At 50.6% G+C, this 24,178-nt stretch overlaps 1 protein-coding gene across 4 annotated transcripts in view; it reads left to right on the top strand.

Moving 5' to 3' along the window:
- MICAL2 (microtubule associated monooxygenase, calponin and LIM domain containing 2) overlaps positions 1-24,178 on the top strand; it is a 223,342-nt gene that overhangs the window by 2,416 nt on the left and 196,748 nt on the right. For all 4 annotated transcript variants that reach the window (XM_047070161.1, XM_047070162.1, XM_047070163.1 and 1 more), the window contains one exon: positions 23,119-23,186. The gene's annotated coding sequence lies outside the window, so the exon portion shown is untranslated. Of the gene's footprint in view, positions 1-23,118; positions 23,187-24,178 lie in introns of those variants that run through there.

Genomic DNA, 24,178 nt, shown 5'->3' on the forward strand with positions numbered 1-24,178 from the left:
GAGAGCCTTGATTCTGGCCGGAAGGGTAGGGTAGGAATGCAAGAAGGTTTGCTAATCCTAGAAGCCCTGCCAGGGATAAAAGTATCTGTTGTTTAAAGAGCCAGGGAAGGGAATACTGGGATCGTCCCCATTTTACAGATGAGGAAACTGAGACTGGGGCAAGTTAGAGCTCCTCCTCCCCCCACCCCCCGACCCCCATCGCTTGGCTAGTGAGTAACCAAGCTAGGATTCTGGTCTCCGTCTATATGAATGAGGTTTATGTGGTGAATTAAATACCGAAGAAAGCAGGAAAGCCTGGTGGCTGTGCTCGGTACTTGGAGGGCTGGTATGTGCATCTCCCTTTGCTGTACTTCCTATTCCCCGACTTCTGTTGTAATTATTTGTGAGCAAGTCTTCCCACCCCACTAGGACATGGCATTGAAAACACTCACAAAACTTAACCCACTTATTTCCTGGTTCTCCTTTGTTCAGTATTGCCTTAGCCTTTTGTACCGGTTTTCATTAACCTATCCACCATAATGTACTGCAGTCCTCTATTTTAAAATATCCATGAACATTTCCAGACACAAAAGGAGAGAAAATAGTATAATGAGCCCCATCTACTCATTATCTAGCTTCAATCGTCAGCAAGATTATGCCAGGCTGGCTTCATCGCTCTCTTTTCTCCCCTTCTATCCTGAATTAAGTTTTTTAATTTATATTTTAAAGTTTATTTATTTATTTTGAGAGAGCAAGAAGGAGAGAGAAAGAGCTTGCACATGTGCAAGCAGGGAAGGGGTAGAGAGAGAGAGGGGGAGAGAGAGAATCCCAAGCAGGCTCCGCACTGTCAGCGAGGGACATCGTGACCTGAGCTGAAATCAGGAGTCGGACGCTTAACCAACTGAGCCACCCAGGTTCCCTTCTTCCTGAAGTATTTGAAAGCCAATCTCTGGTATCCTGTCATTTTGCCCCTATATAATCCAGTATAGATCTATTTTTAAAAGAATGTTTTCTTTCATAACCACACTGCTGCTACTGCATGTAATAAAATTAACAGTACTTTGGTCTTATCTGTCTGTATTTGGATTTCCTTGTCTCAGAAAGGACCTTCACAGTTGGTCTGTTCGAATCAGCATCCAAAGTCTGTATGCTGCATTTGGTTGCTAGTCCTTCTATGCCTATTTTAGTCTGGAGCAGTCTCCCCTCTGCCTTTTACCCAGCCGTTACCCTCCATTTTATGTGCCCACCTCCTCCCCCCGGCCACCAAACCCTCTGAGACTGGGATCCACATCTGTGCCGTGCTGGATGCCCTTGTGGCATCCGGGACGGGGCGGAGCCTTGCTGAGCATCCGTCCAGTGGTGTAGCCACTCAGGAAATGCATTTTGAGTGAATGAACCCCGTCCCGGGCTCGTGTGGCTGCCTGTGACTGTGTTTAGATAAGAGGTTTAAAAAAAATAAAAGGACTTGCTCGCGTGTGGAGGTTTCCCCAGCAATCGTCAGTCTGTAAACCTCGTGAAATAATAGGAGAACTATTTTCTGGGCTCACTGCGCCGCTCTGGTTTGTGGTGGGGAGCCCAGACGGCCGCCTTTGTGCCCTGGTCAGCAGTTGGGCTCCCCGGATCATGTGTGGGGCTGACAGGCTCTGAGGTCATTTCTGCCAGGGCTTGGAATCCCTACTTAGTCAGCCGCAGGCACCACTGCATTCTCACCCGGGCACTTGGTGTTTGGGCTGCACAGAGACCTCTGCCCACCTCTGTCTGCACAGCGCTTCCTCTCTGTGCCTTCGCCAGCCGCCTCACCTGCCCCACACCTGGCCAGCTGTGGAGCCTTCTCAAGTCACTCTTCATCTGCAGCTGGCCGGTTGGGACCACCAAAGACGGACGCTTGGGACCTTTCAGTGTCTTGTCTGAATTTGTACCACCTCTGGCACCTTTGTGGGAATCCTAATGAAGGACACTGGAGGCTCCGGAGGGAAGGAAAGGTGTGCGTCACTCGTGGATTCCTTGTCGAATCTCCAGATGGTCCGATGCACCCAGCAGGGGCCCCGTCTGCAAACAGCCCTCAGAATGAGGAGGTTTTTCTTCTTCATGTTTTTGTTGTTTTGTTCGTTTTTGTTTTCTTTTTCCCCACATAGACAGTCTTTTCTGCCTGGTGGAAATATAACAAAATTAAAAATTTTTAAGTCCTTTTTTTTTTTTTTTTTGATAACCGTGCGAGAGTCGATTTGTTTCCCTTTATCTTTAGTAGTCTTTTTAGCATTTTCTTCAAATTTTTAACACTAAAAATATTTTATTTTTCTAATGGAAAATCCAAATATTTGGGGTTTTTTTCTTCTTAAAAAAGAGAATTTTCGGGGCACCTGGGTGGTTCAGCTGGTTGAGAGTCTGACTTCAGCTCAGGTCATGATCTCCTGGCTCGTGGGTTCAAGCCCCATGTCAGGCTCTGTGCTGACAGGTCAGAGCCTGGAGCCTGTTTCAGATTCTGTGTCTCCCCTTCTCTGCCCCCACCCCTGCATGCGCTCTCTCTCTCTCAAGAATAAATAAACATTAAAAAAAGTTAAAAAATTTTCTTCAACGTGGATGGGCGGACAAATTTATACATGCATTTTGTACAGCTATGTGTGTGGAAAATGTCACAGAGCCATTGGCATTTTGGTATTTGCTTATTTTGTTTTACGACATTATCTTAACATACCTGGGCCGCCTCATTTAGGGAATAAAGCTGGGGCTTAGGAGACAGGCAGCCATAGAACCCACGCAGCCTCACCCTCTCCCATTCTACCTCCCCCCCTTTCCTTCCTGAGAATTTCATTCTGGTTTCCCTAAAATGAAATCGTTCTAATGTTAGGCTCTGATTTCGACATTTTTATTCAGGGAGGTTGAGATATCAGAGGAACACAAAATAACATGGTTGTTAAGGTAGGCAGGGCAAAGCTTCTGGCCCCAGTGGCCTGTCTTGTCCTGTGGGGAAAGCGCCTGACAGTCAAACACCCTGCTCCCCTCACTTTGGGAGGGGTGGTGGGTGGGAGTGGGGGTGGGGGAGCTGACCACTCCCTCCACCATTTCTGTTTTCCTCCCTGCATTTTCGCCGGAGGTAGAAAACATGGCTGGTGTGCCCTGATAAGTCTCCTCCTTCCTAAAGCGCTGATCATCTGGTCTCACAAACTCAGAGCTGGCAGGGATGATAGGGGACATGGGCCCTCTGATCACAAACAAACTTTCCCTGCAAGGCTGGATCACCATGGAGTCTGACGTTTGAGACCCTTCCCTTCTTTGTCAGCTGTTGAGGAAGTGTCCACCTCTGTGTCCCCTACGAAGAGCCTTTTTGATGGCCAGGTGTGATATCGTTTCTTAAATGCAATTGCTCTGTGCTCTTTACACACCTAGATATTACTGTAGCTCATTCTGGGAAAACCTGGCCTGGCTGTATCTGCATTCCTTCCAAGGCTTGGTCAGATTTCTCTTTGGGGAATACACACGTAAAGGCAGGTCTCAGAATCGGGACTTATTTCCTTCTGGTTTGGGGCTCAGGTTGTTTTCTCCTTTCCGGGCCGTGAGGGATGTGCAGTGCAGATGTCCTTCCTGCTGGCACAAGAGGAGGGTGGCAAAGAGTTGGACAGTGGCTCTTGCTCTCCAACCTGCCACAAGAGAAGGTTTACGGGACGTTTTCGGGCATGAGCTTCTGACACACCCAGTCCAGAAGCCTAGCCACGCCAGAGGCAGGAGTGGGAGTTTAGGAACATCCTGTTCTGGCCTTGCTGCCGAACTATCGATGTGTTAGATACGGAAACTACTTCTTTGCTCTCATGACTTTGAAAGGCTGGCCTTGGCTTCTTATCTGAGTGCAGACGGTGACTGGTAAAGATTTGCAGGATCTCGGGGTTTAACTTGTACCGGGGGCCAGGAGAATGAGGTGTCGGGGGGGGGGCATGAAAAGGTTCTAGGAAAAAGCCACTTGGACCTTTTGGTCACCAGGAGAGCTGTTGCCTGGAGCAGAGTGGGCCCAGGGCCTGCGGGGGGCTGGCAGAGCTGCTGACCTACCCTGTTGGACAACTGTTCATCCCGGACGAGCAGAAGGGGGTATTGCCGTGTTGTGTGTGGAGTTCGTGGCCGCTGTAAAGTCAGAGCGCTGATGGCTCCATGTGTCAGGACAGCTGGGCTTTCACACAGCTTGATACGAAGGTCAGGAGGCCCCTGCTTGAAGGAGGTAGGGGTCTGATAGCAGATGATACAGAAGAGAGGAATAGACAGGGGTATTGGGGAGGCGTCTTTCCAGACTTCAGAGAGAGGACTCGGTGTATCACTTCCTCAGGGAGTGTCCTGTGGGGCTTGTGCAACTGGTTGGGGCTGTGGGGGGAGAGCTCCTCGGCCTTCTGCTGGAGCCGCAGGACATGACTGTTGTGAAGGAAGAGGAGACTCTGGATGAGATCTCCAGCTTCCTCTGGATTCCAGGTTTGTGGCAGTCGGAGGCCCAGGACTCCTGCTCACTCCGGGTTTCCATCTCCATCTTGGGTGTGTCTGTTATCTTGTACCTGACATCACAGACTCTCTTAAAAAAAAATGACTCACCCGCCCACACACAGACACACACAGATGCTCAGCACTCGCCCCCACACACATGAGTACATGATGGTCCCATACTCACTCAGGACAAAGGTAATTCAATGAAAAGTCTCTCTCCCTCCTGCCCTCCAGCCCTCAGTCGTCTTCCTCGACGGCATCGGCTGTTGCTAGCCTCCTGTGGACCCCCACAGACAGAATCTAGGCATCTGTTTGTGCCTGTTTCTCCCCTTTGCTCCTCTTTGGACCTGCTGGGAAGCAACCAGGGTATGAAGAGGCAGGGCCCACGGGGCTGCTGAGCCCCAGCGGTTATTTGTATTAGGCGAAGCTTAACCGTTGTCCTTCCCCCTTCCTGTGTCCCCTCTCCCCTTGTGGAATCTCCTTGCGTGTGATTCGTGGGTGTAGAGAGCCTGGACATTGAGAATACACCCCGGGGGCCTGTTCTGGATACAGGTGATACAGGCACAAACAAACCGTCCTGCTAAGACAGATCTGGGTTCGAATCATAGCCATGTGGCCTTGGGCAAGTCCACGAACACTAGTGTATTTGAGTCTATGTAAAGGAGGTCATTGTACCCATCTCAAGGGGTAGATGTAGAGATGAAATTGGAATATTTGTGAAGCACCCTGCATAGATAGGTAAGCACTCAAAGGGGTCTTTACTTCCACTTTGAAGGAGCGGCCCATTTTCAGAATGAATGACACCTGCATGGAATCCTCTGGATGGCTTCCTGGAAATCCTCTCTGTGGGCTTCCTGAGCTTTTCTTTCCCTGCAGAAGAGGACTGGCTCTCTATTTTCTATCCAGTTGAGCTCCTCCCCACCACCTCCTCAAGCCCTGGGGAGTCCAGCCTCTCTGCACCACCTCCTTCTGGGCCCCTCCCCACCCCCACCAGTGAGCAGGATGTTGCTGGCTGCCTGGAGAGGGCTCTGGGCTGTTTATGGTTGCTCTCCAGGGTGTTTATGTTGTGATCTCTTCAGAAGCTCCTAGCATATGTCTGGTTATTGCTGAAACTTCATCTTTATCTTCAGCGCAAGAGAAGAGAGAGGCTATTTTTAAAGATGTTTAATTGGCATGGCTGCACAAAGCGGCCTAGATTGCCTCCAAGCTCTTTCCCCATTTTGAAACCTTCCGATCCAGGCGCAGAGACCTTATATGTCCTGATTTTAGAGCAGCACTTAAATTTGGCAAGCGGTTGTAATCTCTTAAAAAGGTAGGTCAGGGAAGCAAAGGCGACCAGCTGTCTTTTTCCAGGCTGGGACGTGAATGAAAGTAGCATTTCTACGTCCATAGAAACCAACACCTGCCCCCAGCTCTGCCCCTTCCCTCCACCCGTGGTGGCGAAACCCCCTGTCCCCACATGCTGCCTGCCTATTGGCAAGGAGATCTTATCGTTACGTTTCCCTTTGGACTCAGGTGGGGCTCAAAGTGAGGAGGGAGTGGAACTAGGGTAGTTTCAAGTGATACCTTCCAGGAGGGAGGGAGAGAAGGAGGGAGGCCGTGAGTCACAGGACCTTGGGATGTCAGACTGGAAGGGCTCTCTGAGGTCATCCCGTTCTCACTCACTCCTGCCACCATGGTTTTTACTTATGGGGAAACTGAGGCTCAGAGGCTTGTTGGTACTGAGCAGAGGCCAGGGAGGGGCAGTTCTTTGCTCAAAGTCACCCAGCCAGGTGGGAGCCAAGTCCGTTCTCTCTCCACCATTTCTGCCAGGCTGTGATCCCTCCTGTGGTTTGTCTTGGGCAGATTTAATCGCAGTTGGCCTTCCCTTTTGAGGACAGGGCCCCACCCCCTTTCTCAGTTCTGGCATGCTTCGAATTTAGGATGCATACTCTTGCAGCGCTGGCTTGCTCAGCTGCTGGGTACAAGATCTTTCCTTATCAAAAATACCTCCCCCAGAGCCTTGGAGCCTAAAATTCCCACCTTTGTTTTCAGCCCTTGTCTCCAAGGACCTTTGTTTAAAAAAAAAAAAAAACAAAACAAAAAAACATACATAATTTAACTGGGAAGGATAGTTGACAGATTAGTCGATCTCTGATTAGCTGTCAGCTGAAGGCTGAACCTAAGGAGATGAGTCAGCTGGGAAGAGGTGGGAGGGGGCAATCAGGACTGTAAATAGGACGCTGCTAGGGCAGGTGTGGAGCACCCCGGCCAGGGCTCTGGAGCACCGTGTGCGGCTGCCGTGCTGGGGATGCCGTGCTGAATGACAGGTGCGGAGCCCTCATCTAATGCACACAGGTGGCCTAGACAAGTGACTGATGCCCAACCGCCAAGGTAGAGTGTGGAATGTGCTTTGGAGAGCCTCACAGTGTGGGGGAACCAGGGGAGGTGGCACTTGGTGGTTGAGATGGGCCTTAGGAAAGAGGATTTCCACAGGCAGAGATAGCCAGCGGTATAGCACACAGAAAGGTGGAAGAGTGAGGCCATGTTAGGGGTGCTGTGTGGTGGCAACACGGGAGCTGCCTTGGGGGGCCGTGGAAGGCTGGAGTCAGGCCAGGCCTCAGTGCTGGGGGTGGGGTAGGGGGGTTTGTGCAGGTGTCCAATGCTCGTGGAGCATTGTGGGCCAGCCTCTGAAGTGACCGAGTCTCCCTTGCTTGTAGCCTCACAAGCACCTGAGTATCCCCTTCAGGTGGGTGCCGCCCTGGGTTTCTGGCGCACACTTTGAGGTCACTTTCCCGATGAAGGAGGAAGCTCGGGCATGCAGGTGTGGCTGGCTTGATGTTTCCAGGCAGCTGGAACAGTGGGAGCTTGGCTGACCCCCCAGCCTCTGGCCAGCTGGCCGTGGGGAAGGGGACAGAGGCTGAGCTTCTTCCAACTCCGGTGTTAACCTGGCAGGTGGGAGACACGGCAGTCTGGTGCACTTAAAGCTTTGGCATTCGAGCAGGGCTGCCGGCACCGTTCTCTGCCATAGACGTCTCAGAAACACCCTGGCTGTATGTGATGGGATGGATTGGTCCTGTGAGCAGCAAATGGCATGAGTTTAGTGCCCATGGGAGCTGTTGATGGGGGTGGCTGGGGGGTGGGGGTAGGGAGCACTGAACCAGCTTTCATCTTTCTTTTCTCTAGTATCAGTGCTACCGATATGAGACCACATTGGTTCATTGGCGTGACTGATCAATTAATTGTTCCATTTATTCATTCTACGACCAAGACTTCTGGAGTTTCCTTCACGTGAAGCATGTTGCCACACTGGTGGTGGTCTTCAGAGGTGTAAAACCTTTGGCAAGCCCCTTACTTTCTCTGAGCCTCAAGTTTCTCTTCTGTAAGAGGGGAGTGATAATATCCACCTGTCAGAGAGGCTGTGAGGATTATATGGGGCGATGTGCATGGCACACTTCATGGTGCCCGGCACATGGTGGGCGCATTTGGTGGCTCTCCCTTCCTCGAGCCTATTTCTGAATTGGCCCACAGGATTCTGAGAGCACAGATGTGGGCGGGGCTCCTCTTGGCTTCTGGCCTCCCATTTGGTACTGATCCCTAAGTGGCTTCTACCTTTAAGTAGTAACTTTTTAAGAGAACGGCTCAAAGCACCTGTGTGTGCAGCAAAGAAAGATGGGGGTGCCTTTCTTTCTCTTTCTGGTGACATCTTAGACCTTGGAACTGCAGGGCTGTTCCTTCGGTGCCTGATTTCTCCACCGTGGTGGTCCAGCCTGGGCCTGCACGTCAGAGCTGACCTTGGCCATCTTTGGATGGCTCCCCCGGTCATGTCCTTGATGGCTCCCTGCAGCTTCCAGCATTTGGTTTCAGGCTTCCTTCTTGAAGCCACAGAGAATGAGTCTCCTCTTTCTCTCCACATGTCAGCTCTGCAGATACGGTTTTTAAATCCAATCTGTGATACCACCATTTGGAAGATGTACCACTATTCTGTGTACCTTCAAGAAAGAAAAAGTGCTTCCAATTAAATTGTGGAACACTGCTTTGTGACCGTCGGAAACTTTTATATTTACTGAAAGAATCCTTTTAGGCCTTAGACATAATTTTATATTCCATAACACTTGCATGTACATAAAAAGGAAACATGGGGCATGTGGGTGGCTCAGTCGGTTAAGTGCCCAGTTTCGGCTCAGGTCATGATTTTGCAGTTCATGAGTTCGAGCCCTGCGTCTGGCTCTGTGCTGACAGCTCAGAGCCTGGAGCCTGCTTCGGATTCTGTGTCTCCCTCTCTCTCTGCCCCTCCCCTGCTTGGACTCTCTCTCTCTCAAAAATAAATAAGCATTAAAATATTTTTAAAGGAAAACAAATTAGTTAAGGCATTTCTAAAATATTTTCAGTTTTGGACTCTGACTCTTTCATTTCACTTTTTGACTCCCCCATCTTTGTGGCTCTTTTGATACATTATTATATTTTGGTAAAGTGATGATCCATTTCTTAATCTTAATTAGATGTTAAGGGGCTGTAAGATACATTCTGCTTTCAGACATTTTATAATTGAAGAATGTGCATCTGAATGCACATCTTCTAATTAGTAAAACATATTTAAAGGCAGCCCTCTTACTTTCTCTGGAATCTTCTTCCATATTAACAATCTGTGGTGTGGGTTCAGTTCTTTTTACCTTCCCTGTGGTTCTCCTCTGAGCAAACTCCCATTTGTTCATATTCTTCTAATACACTGAAGGTAGTGCCCACGCCGTATATGGTATTCATGGTGTGGTATGACCACAGCAGAGGAAGGGAGCCATCACCTTCTTAGTTCAGGCCATTCTATTTCTATTAATGCAGCCCAAGATTGCATGAACTTTTCTAGAAGCTACATCACACCATTGATTCACTGACATTACCGCAGACTAGATCTTTTTAACATGTGGTGTTGGTAAGCAGCATCACCTCTGTCCTAAACGTGTGTGGCTTTAGAATTTAAATACAGAACCTCCTATTTTGTTCCCATCTGATTCAGAACAGCCATTTCTGTTAAATTTCAACTTGTTAATTTCAGGGCAACCATGTTTCTTTGGGCTTTTTCAGGATCCTATTTGAGTATACCTTCTATAGCACATTACCAAAAAAAAAAAAAAAAAAAAAATTAAAAGCCTGGGTGGCTCAGTTGGTTGAGCATCCGATTTCGGCTCAGGTCATGATCTCATGGTTCTTGTGTTCGAGCCCCGTGTCCGGCTCTGTGCTGACAGCTCGGAGCCTGGAGCCTGCTTCAGATTCTGTGTGTGTGTCTCTCTCTCTGCCCCTCCCTTGCTCACACTTTCTCTCTCTCTCTCAAAAATGAATAAACATTAAAAAAAAATAATGATAAAAAGTGTGCCTTCTATAGCATCACCCACATCCTGATAAATTGCTTATCAGGAGAGAGCCCTCTGGCACACTACTAGAGACCTCTCCCCTCAGACATTAAATCTTTGATCAGCTTGCTTGGGGAACGGCAGTGCGGGCTGCCCCTTTCCTAAGTCTCTTTACTGCTTTTCTGACCTCTGGCCAGATGTCTTCTTGAATCTGGATATGCCACGTCCATTGGCAATTTTCCATCTCCCACCAAGTATCCTATCACAGAAGGAAGTGAACTCTGGTTGACATCACATAGTCTCAGTTCCCAGAGGGCCCCCAGACTGCTTTCCTGTGTCCCCAGGCTGCCCCACAGTGATGCAGTAGGAAGTGCATTTGTCTCATCTGCAAGAGTTTCCAGCAGTCACTGACAGTATCTAAATGTGTGTATTTTAAAAACCAAGCTCATCCCTGATCTGAGCTCCCTTTCTCATCTCCGTGTTGATCTGTACTTGTCAGTCTAAAGACCCCTCTTTTTGAGAGGGGCCTCTATGCATTTGGAGTGGAAACCAAGGTCAGACTTCCCGGGGCCCCTTTATGTCCCTGGACCTCTTGGTTCAAGATGACCCACCTGCCTTCTTGCCCTCTGCCCTCTGCCGTGTGGCCACAGCTCATCCCAGTCTTGCCTCCTCCGGCTGACACGGGGCCAGGCCTCGCATCACTGTCTCTTAAGGTCTTCTTGGTTATGCATCCTTCATCCAGTGATGGGATGTGGGCCTTTTGACAAGCGGCCTTGTCTAGGCTTCCCTCTGCAACCACATGGCTTCTATTCTGCAACACTTCATATAGTGGTTACCTATGCGCCAAGCTCTGGTATAAGGGCTTTGTAAATATAAACTCATTTCATTCTTGTGCCAACCCCACGAAGTGAATATTGTCATCCTCCCCGCCCCCCACTTACCAGTGAGGAAATTAAGGCGCAGAAGGGTTAATTGACTTGCTCAAGATTTCACAAGGGAAAAGGGGGGAGTTAGAATCTAGCCAGTTTGTTCCCAGAGTCTAGCTCCCATTCTCAGTGGTGAGCTTCCTGCTTCCCCTTCCTAAAAGGCCCTCCTCCTCTCCTCCTCCTCCTGCTTCCTCCCCTTCCCTGCTCCAGACAGCACCCCTCTCCCTCTCCACTCCACTGCAGAACTAGAACTGTAATTCAGAGTCTGAATCATTGACTTCCTCGATCTCAGGTCCTAGAGCCCTTGCATTCTCCCAGCCACGTGAAGTCTGTTTTCTTACAGTCTCAGGCACCAACTTCCCCTTCTTGGTCTCTCTCCAATTTCAGAGGAAATGATTGCTTTTCCTCCACAGTTCCTGTGTCCTCCTGGTCACTAACCCATTCTGCTATTGTTGTGGGGATTAGATTAGTCCTGTTTCTATGGATACTTCCTTTCTCTTCTGGAAGGTGAGGCCAGTCAGAGACTTCAGCCAGTGGGCTTCCACACTTCCCTGTGGTGGTTCCCCTCTCCCCCCCACAAACCACCAGAGCTCATCTCTGGCTGACCTGAGATCCTATCAGCAACTGACCTTTAGGTGCCCATGGGGACCTTCCTGTTATGCCCCAGTTCTTCTCTGAGCACACCTGTATCCTGCAGAATATTTTCCTCTTTGTTTCATGCATCTTTTTTTGTTACATAGAGATTCTCTATCTCCCCATCCCAAATCTGTTCCTTTAAGAGATAAAAGCTGGGCACTGAGAAGTGTGTGTCCTTTGCCATCAGTTACGTAAAGAAAAGAATAAATATTTATATTTGTGTGTATACACGTAAACGTTGTCAGGGATGAGACACAGGCAACTAATAATGGTGGTTCCCTGGTTCAGAGTGGGGACAGGGGTAGATGCAGTAGAAGGGACACATTTCCTGTATACTTTTCTGTGTTTAGATTTAAAAAAAATTTTTTTAATGTTTATTTTTGAAAGGGGGGGAGGGGCAGAGAGAGGGGGCAGGGACAGAGGATCCAAAGCAGGTTCCATGCTGTCAGCACAAAGCCCGATGTGGGGCTCAAACCCACAAACTATGACATCATGTCCTGAGCCGAAGTTGGATGCTCAACCGACTGAGCCACCCAGGCACCCCCATGTTTCGATTTTTTTCAATGTATTTACTATCCAAAATTAAAAACCAAAAAACAAAATAAAACAAAAAAAGCCCACAGATAATCTGGGACCCCTGCTCTGCAAACTGTGGAAAGCGTGTGACTCACCTGGTTGAGTCAGTGCTCTGCCTCCCGCTACCACACTGGCCTCCGTTCCTCAGGTGCGCACTGGGCTAGTGACAGCCTGTTCACCTTACGGGGGGGATGGAAGGGGACCCTCTTTTAGAGCCTGGCACATGGAGGGCCTGCAGTAAACAGTCTCCTCCCTGACTCTCTTCTTCAAAGCTCGGAAGTAACTTGAGACTTTGCTGCCTCTCATAATCACAGTTTACTAAGAGCTGGTGCTCAACAGGTGCACCTGGGCCTCAAGTGTTGGTTTTCTTTTTCTTTTTTGTTTAAAATTTTAATTTATTTTTAAGAGAGGACGGAAGGGCAGAGAGAGAGGGGGACAGAGGATCTGAAGTGGGCTCCGTGATGATGGCAGAGAGCCCGACATAGGGCTTGAACTCACAAACCGCGAGACCATGACCTGAGCCGAAATCAGACGCTCAACCCACTGAGCCACCCTCAAGTGTTGGTTTTCTGCTGTGACTCACCTAAAAACTCGCACCATGGTGTTTTTTCCCCTCCTGTTGAATTCCAGTATTTGAGGAAATTGAAACACTCTGAATGTCTGGGTTTGTCTCCAAGAACTATGCACGTTCCTTTTCCAGACCTGCAGGACTTTACAGACCATTTCCTTTCCCATCATATTCCTCTGCCCAGCTCAGGGGTGGGGGGTATAATTAGAATGGGTCTAACACCCTGTGAAAACACAAGCCCACGACTGGATTTGCAGATAACCAAAGTCAGAGCAGACCCTGAAGATAAAATGTAAGGCACTGGGAGTAGCCAGTCCAGGCACCTGTAACTGAGGAAATGACCTGATTGGGAAGGTGATTTGTTTACCTTGGGCAGTTAATGGCAAAGCATGCTTTGAGCACCTACTGTGTACCCCAGACCCTGTGCTATGGGGATGGCAATGTGGGTAGAGCCCAGCCTCACCTCCCAAAGCATTCACCACACACTTGGGAAAACAAGTCCTACATATTCAAAAAAATTAAGTAGGAGATTTTGGTAATGGTTCAGATCATAGAAGGCAAATCACAAGGTAGTTCGTGACTAATTCCATATGACTGGTAGAGATAGCAGTGGGTATGGGGAGTGTTCTCTAGGGGCTGGAGAAGGTCTAGAAAGCTTGGAAAGGAAGGAGGGAGGTTGGGGAGAGGAACAGGCTGCATTGGATCTGGATCTAGAGGGGTCCAGCACTGATGGGTACATGGGAGGAAGAAGAGAGCATTTCTAGTGAATGTAGCAGCTTGGGAAGATGAGAAATGGCTTGGTTTGAAGGTGAGCAGGAGGAGATGAGGCTGGGCAGAGGCATGTGGCCTTCAGGCCTTCAATATGCAGGGATAGAGGGAGTGTGTGTGTGTGTGTGTGGGTGTGTGTACGCATGTGCTCCAGTCCAAGTTCAGGGATAGGAGGATACGGGCCCAGGGTCTCTTAGGGAACTCTTGTAAATCCTAGGGGGAATGACAAAGAATTGGTTGATGGCTGTACATCTTAATCTTAAGCAGAGGTCTACAGCCTGTGCTCCAGAAATGTCCTCAGGAGCAGAAAAGGAAGTCAGAGGAATGCTAGCCATTCCCCCACCATTGTTCTATTTGAACATTTTTCTTCTTAGGCATGTTAAATGTCTGGCCATTCAGCAGGTATTTATGAGTTCTTATTCTGGGCCAGAAGCTGTTCTAGGTGCTATGGTTACAGAAGGGCAAGAGAAAGGTAAAATCCCTTGCCACATAGAACTTCTGTTCTGGGAGAGGGGGAGGGACCATAAACAATCAGGTTATGTATGGGGCCAGGTGCTAAGGTGGAGGTAGAGCCCTAAGCAGCTAAAAAGATAGGATGTGCTGGGGGCAGGTGGAGGGAAGCAGTTGAGGGGAGGGCTGGAATTTTAAATGGGGTGGTCACTGACTTGCCCTGCCCCTGGGACTTAAAAGGCAGCAAAAGAGAGGTGTGGGGCCAAAGGGAAGGAGACCAAGCCAGATCGTTCAGGATCTTGAGTCCCAGTTGATCCTCTTCCACCCACTGGTGGCTTCAGCTCTAGGCAGCAGGGAGCCCTTGAGTGTGCTTGAGCAGAGGAGTGCCATGTATAGTAAGATATCCCTGATGACTTCGTAGAGGATGGGATATAGGGGGCTCCAGCAGAGAGGCTGGGCCGGAGGCTGAGATTCCAGATGACTAGGGCCTAAAAAAGCCCACTAGTTTCACACCTCTGACTTTAGTACAGTGGGGCAGGGCTAGGAAGTAAGAGCCGCGGGGCAGGGGTGAGGGGGATAGCAGGTACTGGCAGAAGGGGGGTGATGGCAGAGTTTAGGTTGGAGGGGGAATGATGAGAAATGCACTGAAGTGTTCTCAGAATTTAGGGCATGGGGTCAGTTCAACATTCTTGCTGTGACTTTTCTTTATTTTAGAATAATACAGCACTTAAGAGTGTGGGCTCTGGGTTTGACTCCTGCCTAAGTGACCTTGAAAAGTTACTTAACCTCTCTGTGCTTCAAGCCCCACACCTGTAAAATGAAGATAAAGAAGTATTTACCCTATAGGTGCATTTTTGACAGTATGAAATCGGCTACTGAATGTAGAATGCTTGGAACATTACCTGGGGTACAGGAAGTACCATGCAGAAGGTGATTTTCCGGTGGAAATCCTTTGTAAAGTCATTTATTCAACCACTGCTTCTGTGTCTACGGTGTGCCAGGTGCTGCACTAGCCATGCTATCTTATTTCATCTTTGCAACAACTGCCCGAGATAAGCATTGTCAACCACATCTTGTAGATGAGCAAGCTGAGGCTCAGAGACACTAAGATCTGCCCAAGGTCACACAGCCAATAAGTAGCAGAGCCAGGATTTGAGAGGTTTCCCTCCCCCCGCCCCCCACCGTCTGACATTAAAGTACCTTTTATAAGAACCGTTATCCCAGGAGTGATCTGTTATGTAAATGTATACTGACATATAGGCTACATCAGTCTCCCTTGGTATGTGGTGCTGACATGGAGCCTTGGGGAATATAGAGGCGTGGCCAACTCCCCAGGTCCACCAGGGGCCGCGTCAGAGGTGAGACCCTGGGCCGGAAGTCAGAGTTGCACATGGGTGAGTAAAAGTTAGCACCTTCCCCCAGTGACTCATCCTCACAGGCCTTATCAGAGCTTTTCAGCCACCTGGAGAGTCTGTCTGAGACCTGTCTTGGTTGACTCAGCCCCTGGTGTGCTGGAGGAGCAGGGTCTGATGGGTTTACATCCCAGCTCCACCACCCCTCAGTCATGTGAGACAGAGATAGGGAATTTCTCTGTGTCTCAGTTATGTTCTCTGCAAACCCTTGTAGGGATTTTGTGAGAGTTAAATTAGGTTGGCCATGCAAAGACTTAGAACTCCCTGGCCCCAGCAAGCCCTAAGAGTTAGCATTATGTGAATTATTATCTCATAATGTTATAAAAGTCTCCTGTGACCTCTGAGGCCAGAATAAAATGTCCCATCCCCTCTGGATGATCCCTCCAGTCACATTTCGTTTTGCCTTGTTATGTAAATGTGAGTGTAGATCTTTGCCAGACCGTGAGTGCTTGAGACCAGGGAATAGGTCTTTGTGGTTTTTGTTGTTGTTTGTTTGTTTGTTTGTTTTTAAATCCCTGGAGACTTGTCCCTTGTCCTAGATGATGTTGAAGGAAGTTTGCCAAATGGAAAGGGTTCCTAGTTTTCCACTTCCCTCGCAGCTGCTTACTCTGACCTGCAGACCCCACTTCCCAGGATTATGGACAATGTCTGATATTTCGAAGGGTGCTTTACGGTTGGCCAAGCACATTCACATTCATACTTTATCCAGTCTTCAGCGTTGTTCCCTGTGACCATTGACTCTTATCCCCATTTAATGGGTAAGGAGACCGAGCCTCTGCAGGGTTGGGTAATCTGTCCACAGACTCTCAGGCAGAAAGTAACAGAACAGGTGTCTCCCTGCCCATCCCAGGAAGCCTTGGTCTGGAGGCTCAGATTGACCAAGCCTCTCCATGAATTCCCCTGTGCCCTTCTCCTGAGGAGAGCTGGGAGGAGAACTTTACACAGTTTCCCCCTCCTCCTCCTCCTCCTCCTGCTCCTCCTCCTCCTCCTCCAGGTCCTGTTACTTCCAGAAAAGCATGTAACAGTGGGCCTGAGCTGAGCCAGCGATCGGAGTTGCTTAAATCCCCCCCCCCCACTCCCATTTCCCTTCCCCGTGGGTCTGAGGCTCGGCTGGGGCTCTGGGCTTGCGGGGAGCAGAGACAGTGGGGAGGGCGTTGTAGCTTGAAGCATTTGGAGCCGTGCCTGGAGCACAGACAGTCCTTGGAGGAACCTGCAGCTGGAGGCGGAGGAGGCTGGCACCTGTGCTTCTCCCAGGAGGAGGAGTGGGGCTAGCTGCAGGGCCCAGAACCGTGTTCAGGGTGCAGGGGAGCCTCCTGGGGGTGTCACAGGAGAGATGCTGGGGGCAGTGGCAGCGGCACTTCCTTTCTGGGAGACAGACAGGCAGATGATCCTTCCAGCAAGGTGGGACGAAGCCTAGGGCTCCGGGACAGACTGTAATCCAGACCTACGAAACTCCAGACCTACTGCTTAAGTGGAAGAATCTTCTGTTCAGTTCAGCCTAATAAGCAGTTATTGAGAAGTATCTATAATGTCCCAGCTGATGTGGGGAATACAGAGTCAGTGAACCAGGGACCCAGCCCTGTGAGGAGCTCAAGTCCTACAGCTCCCTTTTCACCTCTTCTCCCTCCTGGGAGCCTTGAATGTTGGGTAGCAGTGGGGATACTTCCGTGCATGAGGCTGCATTCAGATTCCTGGCGTCCCAGAGCTGAGGCTAGAGTTTGGGCCTGGCCGGTTGGCAGGGCAGCGCGGGCAGGGAGCTGGCAGATCACCTGCTCGTCGAATTGGGTGCCAGGCCTGCTGCGGGGACAGAGAGGTTATTGGGCCTTTACGGTTGGGATCCCTGGTTCCCTCCAGGATTGTCATATGACCAAAGGAGCAGACACAGGAATGTCTCTGGGGTGTAGGTGAGAAAGATTGTAGGTGGAATGACCTCTAAGACCATGGCTCCGGTGGCCCATCCCTCCCTCAGGCCAGTCCCCCTTCCTTTCTTCCTCCAGCCCGGTCAGTCTCTGCTGCTACGCGCGGCCCGCCTGCCTGGTCATCTCTGCCTCCAGCTCCTTGCTTCGGTTTTTCTGGTCTGCGTCTCCATCTCCTACGGCCTGGATCAGCCCTGCCTATTCCAGAAAGGCTTTCTAAACTCTCTCAGCCAAAACTCCCCTTCCTTTCTCCATGCGCCTCTCGGGTGGAGAGCCAGCAGCCCCGAGCTGAGCTCCGCATTTACATGTCATGTAATGTGTTCTGAGCACCTACTAGACAGCAGGCAGCACAGCGAGGCCAGGACTTCAGAGTCTGACCGGCCTGGGTGTATGTTCTAGCTGGGTGACCTGGGGCAGGTGCTCTGATTTCGGAGTCTCAGTTTCCTCTTCTGAGCTTGAGGATGTGGTCCCCACCTCACAGGGAAGTTGTAAGGTTCTGCTGAAATAATCCGTGCAAAGTACTTAGCATGCAGCTCTTGGCTCGCAGTAAATGGCTCTCACGTGGCAGCCTTTAACAGTCTTTGCCATGTATTGTTTTGTTTAATCCATACTCTGGCTTTAAAAGTTAGATCTCATCCCAGAAAGGGGGACAAATGAGCCTCCGTGATGAAATGAGTCGTCCGGCGTCTCAGGACACATGGGCACTGAGGCTGGCGATGGGGGGGCCACAGTGTTCTTTCTACTGTCTCTGCTTCCCACGTCCAGCCCCGTTTCCCTCACTTTTGGGTATTCTTCACAGCCTCTGCTAGGGCACTCAGCAAATGTTGATTGAATGGTTGTTTTCCTGGCTGGTTTAAAGAGAACCAGGTTGAGGTGGGGGTGGGGGGAGGGGGGAAACAGGACCCTCTCGAGCATTCCAGCCCCTTTCAGATTTCTAGCTGACCCAGCAGAACCCTCCAGTGTACTGCCTGCCCCTCTAACACCAAGCAGAGCTGTGTAGCCTGCACCTAGCCCAGTGCGTGAAACCAAATCATGCCCTGAGGGAAAATCAGCCGGTTCCTTCTGATTTATTTATTTTTAAATAGCAGAGCTATTTATACTGCAAAGCTTTGAAAAGAAAAAGAGAAGTAAGGGAAATACCTGCCTGGATAATCCCCTGTGACTTGGGGCTGCTAGAAAACAAAAAGAATGGCCATTAGCTGGCAGATGGGCTCCAGGCAGAGTGTGGCGATGTGAAATGTGTGCCTGTGAGGGTCAGTGGGAGAGGCCTCTTGGGAATGGCTTAGCCAACCTCCCCCACGCCCACAGGTGTAGCCCTCACCTGGCCAAGGCCACTCTGCTCCACCTTACTGTAGTCAGGGCGACATGTTGGAAGCTACCTTCTCCGGCTGAGTCTCCGTCTGTACCAGCTGGCGTTTGTGTCTCCATAGTCCTCACTCCGCTGGTTGTTTCCTTTTATTGCCTGTGCCGACTTCGGTGTCGGGCTCCGGGGACCTCGCATGCTGGTGTGCGTATTCACCCCACGGCTAACGGCTGCAGGAGACGGGGAGGCGATCAGTGTGTTTTTGTTCTTTGTTTTTGCTCCCAGGCCGGGGTTTTGGTTTTTGTTGTTGTTGTTGTTTTCTGTTTCTCTAAAACTCTTGAAACCACATGTGGAGATAGAGCTTCCTTTCCTGGAGGGAGTCGAGAGGCTGCTGTTAGGAGGCCTGGGGTACAGGAGACTGTCTTTGGTGATGGCCCAGAAGGCGGTGAGACAACGGGACGGGGTTTAGCACAGGACTGCACCTGTAGCTGCACCTGGTAAGCCAGCATCTCTAGGGAACGGTGACTGAGAAAAAAACAAAAACAAAACCCCAGAGCCCACAGAACTCTCCCCAGGATCTAACAGGTGTGGCCTGGCTAAAACCCCTGGAGACATGCTGTCACATAGCATCACACTGCGGCTCTTGGAGATGAAAATAACTAATGTGCAGAGAAGGAAACGTGCCCAGGGACTCACTCCGGATATCCACGATGCTACCTGTCCTGTCAGTGCCTTATGGCAGCCCCTTCCTCTGGGAAGCTGTCTCTGGGCAGGGGTGGAGGGTGGGTGGTAGATGAGGGGGCAGCGGCCCAGGACCATCTTGCTTGGGTGGTCTTAGCACAGGGGTGAGAGGCAGCAGAGGGGCCTGTGTGGGGAGGTCTCAGGCTCAGGACCAGAGCGGGCTGAGGTGGCGGCATGGCGGGCGGACCAGGCATCGGGCACGAACACTGTGACCTTGCTGAGTTAAACATCTAGCTTTCTGCGTCTCCGTTTCCCCAACTGGAAAGTGGGTCAGATGAGCATCCAGCTCCTAGGACTGTGCTGAAAGTTCAAGGCGATTGCACCAGGGAAAGAGCCACATGTTGAAGGACTCAGTGTGGTTTCCCTTCTCTTACTCCCCTTCCTTCCTCCTCCGAAGAGTTGTTTCAAGCAACTGCCTGGAGTTGTATTTTCCCCTGAACCACAGTGAAGCCCATGAAAATGCTCATGGTGAGGAGGACCCACGTCTGAGCCTGGGTCCCCATCCAGGAATGCCAGGACTGGGCTGTTCACATGTTTGGTTCTGGCATCTTCCTCTGCCAGGAAAGGCATCGGTCCAAGGGGCTTGCAGAGGCCTCCTTTGACCTCAGTTTGCAGAGACACCTTGCTGCACATGTTTGCTTTTCCTTGGCTGCCTGGGGCTCCCTGAGAGTGTGCAGCTGGCTTTCCTTCCTGGGTGGGATTTAGCGATGATAAAGCGGCCAGTTGCTGAGTGCTATTGTTAGTTGAGACTCTCAGTTTCAAGTGACAGGAACCCAACTTGAATGAGCTTAAGCAAAAATGGGATACCTTGGAAGGTTCTAGTGGAGATTTAAAGACCCAAAGGAAATGCTGCAGAATCCAGCCCTAGGGAGAGAGCAGGTGACCTCCAGCATCCCTGCTCAGCAGTCCATGGCTGCAGGCAGCTCCCAGCTGACCCTGCACACACTTCCACGCATTCTGAGGACCGGGCCTTTCCCAGGTTTTTCAGATTAGAACCTGGCCCAACTTGGAGCAGGTACACACCCTTTGTACTCAAGATTGTGGCCAAGGAGTAAAGGTTCTCTGATGAACCTGTCTTGAGTCCCATGCTGATCTCTGTGGCTGGGGAGTGGGAGGTGGGGTGGAATCTGTATTGGAACAAAGGGAGAAGGATGCTTGTAATATTAGTAATTAAGAATAATGCTAACTTTTCTTGAGTGCTTACTTTGTGCCAGACATTCTTCTAAGGTCTTTACCTATGTAAACTCATTTAATCGTTGCAATCAATCCCGCTTTCTATGCTAGGGAGCTAAGGCACAAAGAGGTTAAGCAATCTGCCCAAGGTCCCATGATGAGCTAGTAGGGAGAGCTGGCATTGCACCCGAGCAGAGGACTCCAGATGTGTTCCTAACCATCCGCTCTAACCCAGATGATACAATGCATAGACGTCACCTCCAAGCACTTTGAACTACACACCTGGGCCGCATTGTTAACAGCAATACCTCACTTGCTCTTCACAACCACCCTGCGGAGTGGGTACCAACAGGAGTCCCATTTTTAGATAGGAAACTGAGGCTCACAGAAATTATGTGACTTGTCCGTGACCATCAGACTCCTTGAAAGTGGCAGAGCTGGGGTAGGAGCCCAGGCTTGCCTGGTTCCAGGATCTGAGCTCCTGGACCACTTCTCTGGGCAGCCTTGGCATTCAGGTGCTTCTCTTGCTCCGGTGACTGTAATGGAGAGCGGACCTGGGTCGGCACCTGAGCCTTCATTCTTTGTCCAGGGGGTGGGACTGGGGTATGGAGACCTTGGCACACCGCTGAGGGGCCACCTTTGTGGTTCTGGGCCAGCCAGTCTTGGTGCATCTCACACTAACTTACCCCAAGGGGTTCTTGGACAAGCCTTACATGCCTCTGACCTCTGGATTTCTTCATTCCTTCATTCGACAAGTATTGATGGAGTGCCTGGTGGTCCCAAGTGCTTGGGGTCCCTCAGTAAAGACCCTGACGCAATGGAGCTAGAGCAGAGGGAAAGGTCCCCTGAGGTACGCTCATGTCCCTTGAGATCATGAGGCTACTCAAATATGGCAGGACATCTTTGCTGCACCACCCAAGTCAGGTCCGCAAGGGCCTGGAGACTTCGTGCCTCTGCTTGGGACTGGTGAGGTGGCAGGTGTCAGAGGAGACGTCGTTCCCTCGTTCTGTTACAAAGGGACGCTTGTGTCAGGGAGCGCACATGGGCATGGCATCAGGCCAGCTCCCCTGGGAGTCCCAGGCTGCTGTGGCCAGTGCTGATCGCGTCCCCAGGTAAGGCTCTTGCCTGTGCCATGCCTCAGTTTTGCCCTCTGTGATGTGACTGTACTTCCTGCCCCACACGGTGGCTGGGAGGATTGTCTGAGATAGCACGTGCTAACTACCCATCACAATGCCCGGGCGCGGATTAATCCTTTAGATTCGTCTTTTAACAACCGACTAGCTTTGTAGGTGGCTCTAAAAGTCAGGGCCCATAGAGGGGGCCAGCTAAAGGGTCTTTGGTGAGGAATCACCAATTAGATCTAGTTTCTCATTCTACAGATGAGGAAACTGAGGCCCCTCGAGGGGAAGGGAGGTGCTTGGCCCTAGTACCTTCTGGTTTAGTGGATTTAAGGGGAGTTCGAAGTGTGTTTAACTGTTGGTCAGACAGAGGGTTTGAGTTGGTCCTCGGGTTGGCTGGATCGCAATGTGCCCAGGCCTGTGTGGGAATCTGACCCTCACAGACTGGTCCAGAAATGCCCGCCTGCATCCCACTGTGTGGACAGTCTAGTGTGCTTCCCTTGAGAAGCAGGTGGCAGATAAGGGGAGCCCTCCGACCTCTCTGAGCCTACAGCTCAGGCTGATAGAATGTGGGTGAGGCAGGCTGGCCTGTTTGCCAGCCGCCATGTTCCAGACGGCCCGAGAGGTGTGGCTTGATAACGATGATCACGATGGGCAGGCATGGTTGTAGCCTCTGCCCAAGTGGCTGCCCTGGGAGCTCACCACGGCCGTCCTAGGACCCCTCCCACCTTGGTGTGGTGGGAAAGACCACGAGCAGAGGGTCAGCCTGCCCTGGTCTTAAATGCAACTGTGCCACAGAGCCGTGGCAGGGTCCTTCTGCTCTCCAGACCTGTCTTCCTGTCTGTGAGGAGCTACGGAGACGGATCACGTCTAGTCGAACAGTGTGCGTTCAATGCATGGCCAGTGCTCAGTACATAGTAGCTACTTTCCGGTTCACAGTCTGAGAATTCCTGAAAGTGAGCTCAAGTCCCAGGTGCTTAACACAGTTCACTGTGCATAGAGAGAACACATGTGTGATTATGGGGGCAAGGAGGTCCACAGCCCTGTTGAGCGAAGTGTGCCTCTGTCTCTGGAGTATGTGTGTTGCCTCTGGCACATCTCAATCTTCTCATCTTAACTTTTGAGGCTACCTCTCAGGAATTTGGAGTTGTCAAAGTAAATCCTTAGAAATGTTTTCTAACTCTGGGCTCCATTTCCAAACAGGTGTAGAGGTATTTTCTGTAGAAGCAGTAGGATGTGACCAAACCATTTGGGTGGTCATCGGAAGCCAAGATAATTGTTTAGGAAACTCAGCCATGAGCAGATGGTCCACTTTTATAACTTCCTAGTTTATGTAGTGTTTTGGATCCTTTCCACCTTGGGAAATGTGACAGATTTCACGCTGGTGACTTATTACCAAGTTTTTACACCAACTTGACTTACTTTCAGTGTGTCTTCAGCTTAGAAATTCTGGCACTTTCTGTTTCTACTAAAGTAATCTTTACCATCTTACTTTCTCTGCAAGTCTTCAGGTAGAGATGTGATAAAACCTTAGGGTGCGCAGACAGTGGACACAATGGAATTTGTTTAACCACCTTGCAATTCCTTTATTCATATGCAAAACTTGGAGCACAGAGAGAAATCCTCTGTGCATTTCCTCTAGTTGGGTAGTGTTACTACAGGGCAAAGTACACAACCTGGGGGACCTCTTAGCAGGGAGAAGATATGAGGCTGTAATGTAAGATAATGTAACTGACATTCATTGCCGGGCTCTTGTTTTTAAAGGAACATGGCAACCTGTGCGTGGCTCTTCCTGCAAGATGATTTTAGTCACTGCGATGCCTAAGGATCAAGTAAGTCTCTTTTCTACCATCGGGTTGACCTTGGGGAGCTGGCGTCAGGCTTCAGAAAGGTGTAAGGGCGCCTGCACTCTTTCTTTAAACCCAAGTGAATTGTGATCCGGTTTGGAGAAGCACTGGCTGGTGAAGGCCTCCATTCCCACACCCCGCCCCCGCCCCCTGCCCTGTCTCTGTCTTTGCCTGACAACCACCCCACCGTTGCACGGCCCTCCATGCTGTCAGAGGAGGGAGGGAGGCGGGGCTTGAGACTGAGATGTGGCTGGGACCTAAGTCAGTGGTCTTTGGGCAGGGGGACACTCTGCCCCTTCTCCCCTTAGTCAGAGCAGCAGCTCAGATGTCCCGACTCCAGTCCCAGTTCTGATGGCGTTTCCGTCTCCTGCTGGCCCAGATGTGTGCCAAGGCAAGAATCTGGCTGGGCAGCTCCTGCAGGGAGTGACTGCACAGCACTCCACCACTTGTCCAAGATTTGAAAATGTGATTGCGGCATCTTCCTCTGCTTGGCTTCCCTTCTTAGGAGAACAGACCTGTTTACCTCTTTCTGTAGATTTGGCAAGTCCACGGAGGCAGGCTTGGGGGCCTGGGAGGCTTGGTGTGGGCAGGAATCAAAATGACTGATTGGCATAGTCACCCTTAGGAACTGTCTTGGGAGCCCCCACTGCTCTCCCCAGCTCTGCTCTGTTCCCCTGCTCTGTCTCTACGCGCTGCCAGAACCTCCCAGAAGACAATCTGAACATCACTGCCCTGGTGGCCTTCAAGGCCCCCTCCTGTTAGACCTCAGCCTCATTTTCTGCCTCTCTCCTTTGCCCTGGCTTCAGTCCCACAACTCCTGGAATAGACGTCCACATCTGGGACATGCCATTCCTTCTAGAAGCTTCCCTCCCTTCTCCAGGCAAAGTTGGCGCCTCCTCCTCTCCACTCCCATAGTGCTTTGTTCAGACTGCAGGTGCATGACCGCCCGAGTTAAGGTTTGCTCACTTGTTTGTCTC

This window comes from Lynx rufus, unplaced genomic scaffold (genome assembly GCF_022079265.1).
Source record: "Lynx rufus isolate CCGP_SWC_20201006 ecotype Redwood Valley unplaced genomic scaffold, mLynRuf1.p SCAF_9, whole genome shotgun sequence".
In the NCBI taxonomy this organism is placed as follows: Eukaryota; Metazoa; Chordata; class Mammalia; order Carnivora; family Felidae; genus Lynx; species Lynx rufus.